Source organism: Mustela putorius, unplaced genomic scaffold, assembly GCF_011764305.1.
Source record: "Mustela putorius furo isolate JIRA1106 unplaced genomic scaffold, ASM1176430v1.1 tig00003896_pilon_pilon_pilon, whole genome shotgun sequence".
Lineage (NCBI taxonomy): Eukaryota > Metazoa > Chordata > Mammalia > Carnivora > Mustelidae > Mustela > Mustela putorius.
Genome location: NW_025422045.1, coordinates 14385634 through 14400020, shown reverse-complemented (window position 1 = coordinate 14400020; position 14387 = coordinate 14385634). Strand labels below are relative to the sequence as shown.

Genomic DNA, 14387 nt, shown 5'->3' with positions numbered 1-14387 from the left:
AATAAAATTTTTTTTTAAATTTAAAAAATTTATATGGAATCAGAAAAGACCCCAGACGGGGCGCCTGGGTGGCTCAGTGGTTTAAGCCACTGCTTTCAGCTCAGGTCATGATCTCAGGGTCCTGGGATCGGGTCCCGCATCGGGCTCTCTGCTCAGCAGAGAGCCTGCTTCCCTCTCTCTCTCTCTGCCTGCCTCTCCATCTACTTGTGATTTCTCTCTGTCAAATAAATAAATAAAATATTTTAAAAAAAAGACCCCAGACAGCCAGAGGAATGTTTAAAAAGAAAACCAATCTTGGCAGCATCACAATTCCAGACTTCAGGCTCTATTACAAAGTCGTAATCATCAAGACAATATGGTGTTGGCACAAAAACAGATACATAGATCAATGGAACAGAATAGAGAGCCCAGAAATGGACCCTCAACTCTATAGCCAACTGATCTTTGACAAAACAGGAAAGAATGTTCAATGGAAAAAAGACAGTGGTGTTGGGAAACAAATGGTGTTGTGAAAATTGGACAGCCAGATGCAGAAGAATGAAACTGGACCATTTCCTTATACCACACACAATAATAGACTCAAAATGGATGAAAGACCTCAATGTGAGAAAGAAATCCATCAAAATCCTGGATGAGAACACAGGCAGGAACCTCTTCAATCTCAGCCACAGCAACTTCTTCCTAGGAACACTGCCAAAGGCAAGGGAAGCAAAGACAAAAATGGACGATTGGGACTTCATCAAGATGAAAAGCTTCTGCACAGCAAAGGAAACAGTCAACAAAACCAAAAGACAACTCACAGAATGGGAGAAGATATTTGCAAATGACCTATCAGATAAAGGGCTAGTATCCAAAATTCATAAAGAATTTATCAAACTCAACCCTTAAAGAACAAATACTCCAATCAAGAAATGGGCAGAAGACATGAACAGACATTTCTGCATAGAAGACATACAAATGGCCAACAGACACATGAAAAAGTACTCAGCATCACTCAGCGTCAGGGAAATGCAAATCAAAGCACAATGAGATACCACCTCACACCAGTCAGAATGGTTAAATTAACGAGTCAGGAAATTACAGATGCTGGTGAGGATGCAAAGAAAGGGGAACCCTCCTACACTTTGGTGGGAATGCAAGCTGGTGCAGCCACTCTGGAAAACAGTATGGAGGTTCCTTGAAAAGCTTAAAGTAGAGCGATTCTACAACCCAGCAATCTCACCATTGGGTATTAACCCCAAAGACACAAATGTAGTGATCCAAAGGGGCAGATGCACCCAAATGTTTATAGCAGCAATGTCCGCAATAGCCAGACCATGGAAAGAACCTAGATGTCCATCAACAGATGAATGGATAAAGAAGATGTGAGATATAGATATAGATAGATATTTATATCTATATATAGATATGATATAGATATATACTTATATCTATATATAGATATAGATAAATATTGAATACTATGCAGCCATAAAAAAGATGAAATTCTGCCATTTGCAATGATGTGGATGGAACTAGAGGGTATTACGCTAGGTGAAGTAAGTCAATCAGAGAAAGACAATTATCAGATAATCTCTCTGGATATTGACTATAGGCAAAGGACCTCTGTGGAAATGTTGTAGAGTCAAAGAGGAGAATGTGGTCCATACCAGGGATGGTAAGGAAAGTGTGATCCACACAGGGATGCCAACCCCTCCTCACTCATCTTAGTAAGAAATCATCCAAGCTCTTACAAGATCACAGGTATTGCAATATACCTAGTAAATCTTATTATTTGGTGGAGTTTCAAATATTCATTTCCTGAGTTATGTGTTTCAGCTAAGTAATTTTGAAATACTCTCCATCACAACTGATTAGGAAATAAGTGAGCAAATATAAAAATATAGAAAAAATAAAGTCCATCAATATATTATTATTTAGTGAACAGAATTAATCTTTCTTTAGATAAAAGAAGTTGTGAAGATCCAAACATCAGAAATAGATAACCTTAAATATAAATGCTTTTGTGCATGTTCTTAGTGATCTCTTAAAACTGGAGATCTTCTGTAGATAAAATAGGAAAGATGCAATTAGTCCATCTAATTGAGGCAAAGATTTTCTAGAAAGAAAAATATTAGCTTAATCTTAATTATCCAAAATTTTTAGCCTTCCTCTGTGATCATATTATTTTCTGAGTAAACTAATAAAAGTCACTGAAGAAATCTGAGATTGGGGCACCTGGATAGCTCAGCTGGTTGGCGGTCAGACTCGATTTTAGCCGAGGTTATGATCTCAGGGTCCTAAGGTTGAACCCTGCATTGGCCTCTAATCTAGGATGGGAGTTTGCCTTAGTTTCTCTCTCTTGTTTCCCTATGCCCCTCCCTCCACTTCCATTCTTCTCCTTCTAAAATAAATAAATTTTTTTTTTTTTTAAATCCCAGTTCACTTGTAAAAGTGAAGAATATTCCTGATTTAGGACCCAGGATATTTATAGAGCAATGTCTACAATAGCCAAACTATGGAAAAAACCAAGATGTCCATCAACAGATGAATGGATAAGGATGTAGTATATATACACAATGGAATACTATGCAGCCATCAAAAGAAATGAAATCTTGCCATTTGCAACAACGTGGATTGAACTAGAGGGTATCATGCTTAGCGAAATAAGTCAATCGGAGAAAGACAACTATCATATGATCTCCCTGATATAAGGAAGTGGAGATGCAACATGGGGGGTTAAGGGGGTAGGAGAAGAATAAATGAAACAAGATGGGATTGGGAGGCAGACAAACCATAAGTGACTCTTAATCTCACAAAACAAACTGAGGGTTGCTGGGGAGAGGGGGTTTGGGAGAGGGTGATGGGGTTATGGACATTGGGGAGGGTATGTGCTATGGTGAGTGCTGTGAAGTGTGAAAACCTGGCAATTCACAGACCTGGACCCCTGGGGATAAAAATACATTATATGTTTATAAAAAATAAAATTTTAAAAATAAGAAAAAAAAGTGAAGAATATTATTACCTCTTTCTAAAAATGCCTCCAAGACTTGGAATAACTACTTTAAACCATATATCATGTCTTTCCCCTCCCCCTTTTTTCCTTTACATGTCAGAGCTCTTAAATATTATGGCCAGTTAAAGAGCCAGCTTATACATTTACCCTTTGCTGTAACTCCACTTATAGAAATAGGATGCCTCTTCTAGAGAAACCCCCAGGAGAGAAAATTGGGAGTTTCCAACACTCAGAACTCTCAGGTTTCCTTGCCTTCACATGTAAACTTCACAAAGAGCATGCTCACTTACCTGAACTGAACTCAGGTGCATTTCTAAAATTTGGCACAATATATAACACAGTCCCTAGGTAAACATTAATAGGTAGGGTGGTTAGTGCTGTTTTCAGGCTTTCATCAGAAGAGACTCTAATGGACATGAGAAGGAACCTCCTGACCTAGAAATTGTTACACCCAGATGAGGAAGACAAAAAAGGAGATAACTTCTTTCATTTGAAGAGAATTTAAAAGTGAAGTGACATAAATCAAGGAAGACTAGTCATAGACAAAGGGTAGAAGGGTTGATCTTTCAAGGTGTCCTTTTGAACCTACTATTCAATTTCTGGGCCAATAAACTCCCCTTCCTAATATTTAACACCCAATAAAGTCACCATGCCTCAATAACAATCAACACCAATGCATTAAACTTTTGATGCTGGTTTTTATGCCAAAGTCATGGAATTGGTTTCATGCATATATCCATATATAGGATGAGTTCCCCAAAAAGTTATGCTTTCTAAATCACCTCCTTCTGTTCATCCTTTAATATGGCAGAAGGATGCCACATGCTTTTTTTCTCAGCTTCCTCATGGCTGTCTTCATTTCATTTCAGCATTTCTGAGTGTGTAGATGAGAGGGTTCAACATGGGAATGATTACTGTGTAAAAGACAGAAAACACTTTATCCACAGAGAAGCTGCAGAAAGGCCTCAGGTAGATGAATACACATGGCACAAATATCCGGCTGACCACTGTTAAGTGGGAGGCACAGGTAGAGAATGCCTTGCACTGGCCCTGGCCAAAGTGAGTTCTGAGGGTGATCAGGATGATGGCATAAGAGAGCAGTAAGACCAAAAAACATACAAGAGATAACAGACCACTGTTTGAGACCATAAGCACCTCTACTACATATGTATCCATGTACGATAGCTGATGACCTGTGGGACATCACAGTAGAAGTTGTCCAGTTCATTAGGGTCATAGGACAGCTGACAGCTGGATCACCAGTGCGACCTGTGTGATAGAGTGGATGAATCCCCCACACCAACAGGGAAAAACCAACTGAAAGCACAGCTGATGTTTCATGACTGTCAGGTAGTACAAAGGATTACATATGGCAACATACCTATCATAGGCCATGACTGTCAGCAGAAACATCTCTCTGGCTTCCAGAAAGAGCCAAGCATCCCTAAAAAGAGATTATCTTGCCTTGATTTAGAAAATCTCCTAATATCTTGGGCATGGTAACACAGCTCAGGCATTGGTCAATAAGGGACAGACGGCCCCAAAAATATTACATAAGAAATTGGAGCAGACAGGCATCAGCTCACACTGTTACCATTATCAAGAGAATTCCTAGAAAAAGTCATGTAAAATAAAGAAAATATTAAGAAAAGAAAGAGTTGTAGCTCCCAGGAAGATGAAAAGTCCAGAAGAAGAAATTCTGTCACCTTGGAATCATTTTTTTTCATCAAGTCAAGAATATCAATTGACCGGGGTGCCTGGGTGGCTCAGTGGGTTAAAGCCTCTGCCTTCGGCTCTGGTCATGATCCCAGGGTCCTGGGATCGAGCCCTGCATCTGGCTCTCTGCTCAGCAGGGATCCTGCTTCCCTTCCTCTCTCTGCCTGCCTCTCTGCCTACCTGAGATCTCTGTCTGTCAAATAAATAAATAAAATCTTTAAAAAAAAAAAAAAAAGAGTATCAAGTGACCTAGAGAAAAAAGAATGAAATTGGAACAAGTAAAATTCAACTAAGAAAAAATGTAATAAATAAATGAATGAATGAATGAATAAAATAAAAATAAAATATATTTACTTATTATATATTTATACATATATATATGTATATGAATTAAAAGATACTGAGTTTTATATGTTTATATCATATTATAAGATGAAAAACCTAAGTTCTGTGAGGTGGGAAATATACTATCGTGTATAAATAGAATGAGGAATACTTTGCATAACTTTCAACTCCTCATTCCTATAATGTTTTCAAGATGAATTTACAACAAACTAGGGAGGGAGGGAAGGAGACAATGAACCGGATATGAGGTGATCAGAACATGAAAATCATTACACCAATGCATTGACCTCAGGCAAGCTATCAGACCTGAGTTTTATTCTTTGTTTATTCAATCTAATATGAAGATAATAATATCTTCCAACATTGCTTCAAAATCAAATATAATCTGATTATGAACAAAATACACTTACATTAAAAAATCACTCATAGGTGGGATTTAAGAAACAAAACAGATGAACATAGAGGAAGGAAGGAAAAATAAAGTGAGATGAAAAAGAGAGTGAGGCAAACCATAAGAGATACTGAACTCTAGGGAATAAACAGGATTGCTGGAGGGGAGGGGTAGGGGATGGGGTAACTGGGTGATGGGCATTAAGGAACGCACTTGCTGTAATGAGCACTGGGTGTTATATACAACTGATGAATCACTAAATTCTACCCATGAAACTAATAACACAGTATATGTTAGCTACATTGAATTTTTTTAATGTATAGTTGGCTTTGAATTTAATAACATATAGTTATTATTGTTATACATTGTAATTATTGCTATAATTTTAAATAAACTACACTGAATTTAAATAAAAAATCTTTAATGACTTAAGTCCCTCAAAGTGAGACAATATTTTTTTTATTTTATTTTTTAAAAGATTGATTATTTATTTATTTAAGAGAGAGAGTAGTGGGAGTGGGAGAGGGAGAGGGAGAAGAAGACTCCCCACTGAGGAGAAAGCCCAAAGCAGGACTTAGTATCATGACCTGCACTGAAGGCAAACACTTAACTGACTGAGCCCCCCAGGCACCCCTGCTTCTTTTGTTTTTAAGATATATTTATTTTAGGGAGAGAAAGAGTGTAGGGTTGTGGGAACAGGCAGAGGAAGAGGGAGGGAGAGAGAGAGAATCTCCAGCAGACTCCCTCCTGAGTGCAGAGTCTGACCTCAGGACCTGCAGATCCTGACCTGAGCCAAAATCAAAAGTCAGATGCTTAACCAGCTGAGCCAACCAGGTGTCCCACCATGTCCATTTCATAGGAGAAGACAGTATGGGAAATCAAAATTATGCTGTTTTTGGACTTTTCAACAACCATAGGTACACTTAAAAGAAGTAAAGTTTATACTAAGATATTGTTTGTCAATTTCCTCCTGCTCTATATTTATATTCATTCCTGATATTGGGTGGGTATATCTCAGATTACAAATAAAATATTAGAGAACATTGGCACATTCCTTCCCTTGAAGCAGTGAAGAAATAGATGTTTCTCTGTCTAGCTCAGTATATTTTCAATCTACAACTAGCTCTTGGTAAAATATTGAGTGAGACAAAATCTGCATTTTTCTCAAGTCAGTCAGGGAAAGTTATATGATAGTTATTCAGATATTCCAAAAAGAAAAATTCTTAATACCAAGAAATTTCACATTACACGGTATTTCAAGAAGAACATGTGAGAGAGAGATCGGGGGCCCAAGGAACTTTTGGATGTCTTAATTACACCACATATGCAACCATCCTCTTCACCTACCTAAAGACTCAGGTGCCCAGGTACATCTAAAGCTACAATCTGATAAATATGGAAGAAACCACCTCACTGTCTAAATCATTTTGAAAAGAAAAGAAAAGCAAAAAAGACAGGAAACCATTTGCTGTCATATGTACAGCCCTACTTGAGCTCTGAAACAATGGAAATTTTCTAATCTCCTTTGGATATATCAAGGATTGTGAATTTTCATATGGAGATTACATTCATACAGTCAACACACTGTAAAAATATTTTATGAGCAAATGCATCCCAGAATGAAATTGATTATTACATTATTATCATGGGCACTTATTCCATGGGAAGGATCTAGAACTTGATAATCAGATTTCTACTTTTAATAGTTTATTGCATAATACCTATAGTTTGCTGAATACAATCTAAGATCATATACATTTTTTAACAATTTAATTTTATTTTTTTCCATGTTCCAGGACTCCTTGTTTATGTACTACATCCAGTGCTCCATGCAATAGGTGCCTTCCTTAATACCCACCAACAGGCTCAGCCATGCCCCCATCCCCCTCCCCTGCAAAACCCTCAGTTTGTTTCTCAGAGTCCACAGTTTTCATGCTTCATCTCCTCCTCTGACTTATCCCAATTCACTTTTTTTTCCTTCTCCTAATGTCCTTCATGTTATTCCTTATGCTCCACAAATGAGTGAAACCATATGATAATTGACTCTCTCTGCTTGACTTATTTCATTCAGCATAATCTCCTCCAGTCCCATCCATGTTGATACAAAAGTTGGATATTCATCCTTTCTGATGGCTGTTTAATATTCCATTGTATATATGTACCATATTTTCTGTATCAATTAATCTGTTGAAGGGCATCTTGGCTCTTTCCACAGTTTGGCAACTGTAGACATTGCTGCTATGAACACTGGGGTACATATGGCCCTTCTTTTCACTACATCTGTATCTTTGGGGTAAATACCAAGTAGTGCAATTACAGGGTCATAGGATAGCTCTATTTTTAATTTATGGAGGAATCTTCACATCGTTTTCCAACTGTCTGCACCAAGCTGCATTCCCACCAACAGTGTAAGAGGGTTCCTCTTTCTATACATCCTCTTCAACACTTGTGTTTCCTGTCCTGTTAATTTTGGCCATTCTAACTGGTGTAAGATGGTATCTCAATGTGGTTTTGATTTGAATTTCCCTTATAGCTAATAATGATGAAAGGAATGGATGAAAGATCTCAACATGAGGCAGGAATCTATCAAAATCCTAGAGGAGAACATAGGCAATAACCTCTTTGACATTGGACACGGCAACTTCTCTCAAGACACATCTCCAAAGGCAAAGGAAACAAAAGCAAAAATGAACTTTCAAGATTTCATCAAGATAAAAAGATTCTTCACAGCAAAGGAAACAGTCAACAAAACCAAGAGGCAATACACGGAATAGGAGAAGATATTTGCAAATGACACTACAGACAAAGAATTGATATCCAAGATCTATAAAGAACTCCTCAAACTGAACACCAAAAAAAACAGATAATCATGTCAAAAAATGGGCAGAAGACATGAACAGACACTTCTCCAAAGAAGACATACAAATGACTAACAGACACATGAAAAGATTATATACATTTCTTGTTTTAATGTATAGGTTGGTCTTTCACAGATAATGTGTTCTTTGTCTTCTTCAAATTTCTGATTAATCTCTCCACTTAAAGTATTTCTACATATCATTGATTCTCAACTCAGAGTATATATCAAAATCAACAGGCCCTTTTTACAAATTGCACTTGCTTGAATCCTATCAATTCTAGATTCTCAGAAGATGAATGATGGGTCTTAAGCATGTCAATTCTGTAACAAAATCTCTATAGATGAGTCATATTTGCACACTCACCTGAATATTACTAGGCCATCAAAAAGAATGAAATATTTCAATTTGCAATTATGAGGATGGAACTAGAGGGTAGTATGCTAAGCAAAATAAGCCAGTCAGAGAAAGACAAATAACATATGATTTCATTCATATATATATGGAATTTGAGGAAAGAAACACATGGACATAATGGGAAGATAAGGGAAAATAAAATAAAATGAAACAGAGAGGAAGGTAAGCCATAAGATACTCTTAACTATGGGAAACAAACGGGATTGCTGGTGGGAAAGTGGGTGGGAGGATGGAATAACTGGGTGATGGGCATTAAAAGGGCACTTCAAGTAATAAGAACTGGGTGTTGTATGCAATTATGAATTACTTAATTTTACCTCTGAGACTAATAATAAAGTATATGTTAATTAAATTGATTTTAAACAATTAAAAAAACCTCAACTGAACATAATCTCTTCATTTATTAATGATGGACAATTAAAATCAAATTAAATGACAATTATTTGTTTTCCTTGCTTTCATGTTGTCTTCTTATCAACAATATTGTAGAATAAATACCCAGACAATAATATGAGAAGAAAATCCTGTAAGTCTGGGCAGACTTAATTAAGGCAAAGCATATTAGAGGATGAAGAAAATGAACTAATTACAGTAGGTGTAGGTAGAGAGTTTATTAATATTTAAGCTAGTCTTCTAGTGTTTCAGGAACTCAGAAGAAATGCAGAATGCCAGCACTGCAGGAATGGATCTTGAAAAAATATATATTTTATAGAGTGACATTGCTTGTTAATTTGATGGGTCTCTAGCCTGCCTATTTCTCTTTCATTCTCTGATGGAATAGAGTGGTGGAATGGATTAAAACAAACAAACAAACAAAAAAGACCCATTTATATGATGCCTATAAGAGACTCACCTCAGATACAATGACACAAATAGGCTGAAAGTGAAGTGATGATAAAATATTCGCCATGTAAATGAAAGTAGGGGGAAAAAAAGCTTCAGTAGCAATATTACATCAGATAAAATAGACTTTAAAACAAAGACTGTAACAAGAGACAAAGAAAGATATTACATATTGATGAAAGAATCAATCCAACAAAAGAATACACTGTTTTTTCCTTTTTTAAAATTTAAATTCAATTAGCAAACATATAGTACATTATTAATGTCACATGTAGTATTCAATAATTTACCAGTTGTATATAACACCCAGTGCTCATCACATCACATGACCTTCTTAATGCTCATCACCCAATTATCCTATCTCCTCACCACTCTCTCCTCCAGCAACCATCAGTTTGTATCCTACAGTTAAGGATTTCTCATGGTTTGTCTCCCTCTCTGATGACTTCCCATTCAGTTTTCCCTCCATTCCTTCATGATCCTCTGTGATGATTCTTATAGGCCACATATGAGTGAAACCATATGATAGTTGTTTTTCTCTGACTGACTTATTTCACTCAGCATAATACCCTCCAGTTCCATCCATGTCAATGTAAATGGTAAGTATTCATCCTTTCTAATGGTCAAGTAATATTCCATTGTGTGTGTATGTATATAATATATATATATACATACACATATATGTAAAATATATACTTCACATCATTTTTATCTGTTCATCTGTTGATATTGTAAATATTCCTGAACACAACAGTGTGATACCTAAATATATAAAATAAATATTAATAGACAGAGAATAAAAGAAAAACTGATGGTAATACAATAATGTTAGGAGATTTTTAACACTCCACTTACATTAATGAGAGATCAGCCAGACACAAAGTAAATAAGGAAACAATGTCTTTGAATGACACATGGACCAGATACATAGAGAATATTCCAACCAAAAACAATAGAATATATATTCTTTTCAAGTACACATGAACATTCTCCAGAATAGATCACCTTATGACATAAAACAAGCCTTAAAAGACTGAAATCATGCCATGCATCTTTTATGTACACAGTGGTTTGAAACTAGAAATAAACACACACACACACACACACACACACACACACACACACACAGCTGGGGAAAACATAAACATATGGAAACTAAATGATACTAAACAACCAATGGATCAATGAAGTAATCAAAGATGAAATCAAAAAATACATGGAGACAAATGAAAATAAAAACTCAATGGTCCAAAATCATTAAAACAACAAAAGGAAAGATGGCAGAAGAGTAGAAGACCTAAATTTTGTCTGGTCCCAGGAATTCAGCTAGACAGTTACCAAACCATTATGAATCCCTACAAACTCAAAGGAGATCGAAGAGAAGAGTAGCATAAACTCTATGAACAGAGAAGCAACCACTCCCCAGAAGGTAGGACATAGGGAGAAGTAAATCCAAGGCGATATACAGGAAGATAGACCACAGGAAGAGAGGCAGGCTCCTGGCAAGCAATAGTGCAGCAGTGCACAAAATGAGCTTTTAGAAGTCTGGTCCACTGAGGGATGTCACTGCAGAGACTAAGCAAGGGGCAGGGGGAGGCCTCCCTGGACACTGTGGTCTCAGGATCTGCAGGGTCACAGAAAAACCAGGGGTGCTGGAATTCAGCAGAGCTCCCAGGTATCAGAGTGGGGAAGCTGGTTTAAACACAGAGCTGAGGAGGGGAGTCTCAGCTCAGAGTTACTATAATCCAGGATCCAAGGCACAGTTGGGCCACTACTCTTCAAGCAAGGACCTCACAAGTGGCAGATCCAAGGAGACACCCCCCTTCTTCCACTGGGAGAAGCAGTCAGAAGTGTGCTGCAGGAAACTGCTGGGTTTGGAAACTCCAAACAGAGCCATGCGCCAGAGATAGAAACAGTTGATCACAGGCTGGGTGAACTCAGAGAGAAGCCAGACACCAGGGAGACAGGTGTGATTGACTGCTTTTCTCTGAGGGCTCATTGAAGAGGGGGGACCCCAAACTCTCAGCTTCTCTGGAGCTAGAGATTGGGAGGTTACCATCTTCATTCTCCTCCTCCAAAGCTGTATGGAAAGCTTTCAGAGAACAACAGCTACCTAGAGCAAACCTAAGCAGATTACGTAGCCTGGCACCTGGTAAGAGTGGTGCAATTCTGCCTCAGGAAAGACATTTGAGAATCATTACAACAGGTCCCTCCCCCAGAAGATCAGCTAGAACATCCAGCCAAGACCAAGTCTACTGATCAAAGAGAACTGCAAAACACCAGTGCTAGGAGAATACAACACATAGAATTCATGGCTTTTTCCCCACAATTCTTCATTCTTTCAAAGTTAATGTTTTTTAATTTTAGTGTTTTTTTCTTTTCCTATTTTTTAAAATTTATTCCTCTTACCTATTTTAACCTATTTTAACTATTTCATCTCATCAATATCTTTTTTTAAAACTTTTTAAATTTTCATTTTATAGTCATTTTCTATCTCATCATTGTAGTTAACCTTATTTTCTGTATATAAATGAGTTTTTCTTTCATTAAAATTTTGGAGTACAGTTTCTTCTAACAGAACAAAATATACCCTTAATCTAGTGCATGGCTTTGTTCTAGTCCCAGCCTGATCACTTTCCTCTTTTTTTTTTTACTCTTCCAACCAGTTTCTTATATTATCAATTCCTTTTTTAAAATCATTCTTAATTTTCTCTTTACAACCATATTCCATTCCTCCATTGTGTTTACCCATATATATGTAATTTTAATTTTAAATAAATAATAGAATAATTTAAATAATTAAATTATTTAATTATTTAAATAATTAAATAATTTTAAATAAAGAATGATATATATTTTAAGGAAATATATTTTAAAGAATAGAATATAAATATTTTGAAGGAAGAAAGTATGTGTATGTATATATATATATATATATATATATATATATATACATATACAGTATGTGTGTGTATATATAAAGACCATATTTGAAAAACCCACAGCTAACATCATATTCAATGGTGAAAAACTGAGAGCTTTCCCTCTAAGGTCAGGAACAAGACAAGAATGTCCACTCTTAACCCTTTTTTTTCAAAAAAGTACCTGAAGGCCTAGCCACAACAATCAGATGAAAGAACAAAAGGCAGGGTGGGGGAGAGAAGGAAGGAGAGGATGAAATGAGGAGAAAGGGAAGTTCATATAATTCTTAAGATGTCATTTATTAAACAAATATTTAATGAGGACCAGTAAATACAATGTATTTTTATCATGTTGATTAATTTGAAGTTGATTAATACCTATTCTTTGTTTTCAAAACTACAATCTGGGAGGAGAGAACAGCTTAGTATACAAATAAGTATAACATAAAGCAGCTGAGGACAAGTGTCATAAGAATCATACACAGATGGTTAAATAAAAATTCATAGATGGAAAAGTTGCTTTGGTTAGGAGAATAAGAGAACATGTTACAGAAAAATGTCATTTGAAATAGATCTTGAAGGATAGATGAGCTTTTGCAGGTATAGATGGAGGTAATAAACATTCTAAATAGACAAAGAGACCACAAAGAAATTAATATTAGAAGCTGAAAGCTATCCAGAGAATGAAATGCTGTCCAATTTACCTATAAAAGGGAGTAAGAAAAGTTAAACAAGAAAAGTAATCTGAAACGAATTTATGAAAAACATGGAAATTTCCAAATAATAAAATCATTGATGTTTTTTGAGCAAGGAAGTAATAAGATCAAGGCGATGTTTTATGAGTTCCTAAGTCCTGAAGTAGTGTAACTAAGAGGTAAAAAAAAGTCTAAATACTACTTTCCCCTTTAGTCTTTCAATGTGAGGACTTTGCTTTAGGAAATTCCTCAAGTGGTCTGTGGTCCACAGACCTCTGTTCCTATGTCATAGACTTTTTTTTCCAAATTATTTTTTATTTATTTTCAGCATAAAAGTGTTCATTATTTTTGCACCACACCCAGTGTTCCATGCAATATGTGCCCTCCCTAATACCCACCATCTGCTTCCCCCAACTTCTCACCCCCCACCCCTTCAACCCTCAGATTGTTTTTCAGAGTCCATAGTCTCTCATGGTTCACCTCCCCTTCCAATTTCCCCCAATTCCCTTCTCCTAACTCCCCATGTCCTCCATGCTATTTGTTAGGCTCCACAAATAAGTGAAACCATATGATAAATGACTCTGCTTGACTTATTTCACTCACATAATCTCTTCCAGTCCCGTCCATGTTGCTACAAAAGCTGGGTATTCATCCTTTCTGATGGAGGCATAATACTCCATAGTGTATATGGACCACATCTTCTTATCCAGTCGTCCGTTGAAGGGCGTCTTGGTTCTTTCCACAGTTTGGTGACCATGGCCATTGCTGCTACAAACATTGGGGTACAGATGGCCCTTCTTTTCACTACATCTGTGTCTTTGGGGTAAATACCCAGGAGTGCAATTGCAGGGTCATCAGGAAGCTCTATTTTTAATTTCTTAAGGAATCTCCACACAGTTCTCCAAAGAGGCTGCACCAACTTGCATTCCCACCAACAGTGTAAGAGGGTTCCCCTTTCTCCACATCCCCTCTAACACATGTTGTTTCCTGTCTTGCTAATTTTGGCCATTCTAACCGGTGTAAGGTGGTATCTCCATGTGGTTTTAATTTGAATCTCCCTGATGGCTAGTGATGATGAATATTTTTTCATGTGTCTGATAGCCATTTGTATGTCTTCATTGTAGAAGTGTCTGTTCATATATTCTGCCCATTCTTTGATATGATTATCTGTTTTTTGTGTGTTGAGGTTTAGGAGTTCTTTATAGA

The 14387-nt window shown here is 36.7% G+C and overlaps 1 pseudogene; it reads right to left on the bottom strand.

The window, feature by feature from the left end:
* Positions 1-3850: 3850 nt before the first annotated feature.
* LOC101678387 lies at positions 3851-9632 on the bottom strand (annotated as a pseudogene).
* Positions 9633-14387: the final 4755 nt, after the last annotated feature.